The following is a 753-nucleotide window of genomic DNA, read 5'->3' on the forward strand; positions in this document are numbered from 1 at the left end:
CGGAAACGGAGCTTCGAGCAAAGACATCGAAATCCGCGGTCTCGGGAGCAAGAACACAAGAGAGAGTGTGTTGGTGATTTTTTTCTGGGTGAATGGAGTGGTGTGGGAGGAAGAAGTAAGTGAGGGGGCCCACCAGGTGGGCAGCACCCACCAGGGCGCGCCTGGGGGTGCTGGCGCGCCCAGGTGGGTTGTGCCCACCTGGTGCACCTCCCTTTGGTGTTATTTGCACCAGAAATTCATAAATATTCAGAAAAAAATTCATGTCACGTTTCCAAAGTATTCTGAGAACTTTTATTTTTGGGTCAATCTTTTTATTGCACAGAAAAAGCAGAAAACAGACAAGGCATGGCATTTTATTTTATTTAACTAATAAAAACAGAAAACAAAAGGTAGGGACATAAGGTAGTGCTTACTAAATTCATCAACTCCATACCTCTAAAAAATGAACCATTAATAAGGTTGATCAGGTCTTATTAACAACCACTTCTGATTAGCATGAAACCGAAGAACTTCCGTAAATCACTAAGTTACCTCAATGGGGATATGAATGTCCCCAACAATAAGCATTTCATATTTCTTTTTGACAGTAGGTAAAGGTAGTTGAAAACTTCCAATAGTGATTGTCGGAGATTTTTCAATAACATTAATACCATTCACTTGGAATTGTTTCTTCGGAAAGTGCACCATATGCTCATTGCCATTGATATGAAAAGTGACCTTGCTTTTATTGCAGTCAATTATAGCCCCTACTGT

Source organism: Triticum aestivum, chromosome 1B, assembly GCF_018294505.1.
Source record: "Triticum aestivum cultivar Chinese Spring chromosome 1B, IWGSC CS RefSeq v2.1, whole genome shotgun sequence".
Classification (NCBI taxonomy): domain Eukaryota; kingdom Viridiplantae; phylum Streptophyta; class Magnoliopsida; order Poales; family Poaceae; genus Triticum; species Triticum aestivum.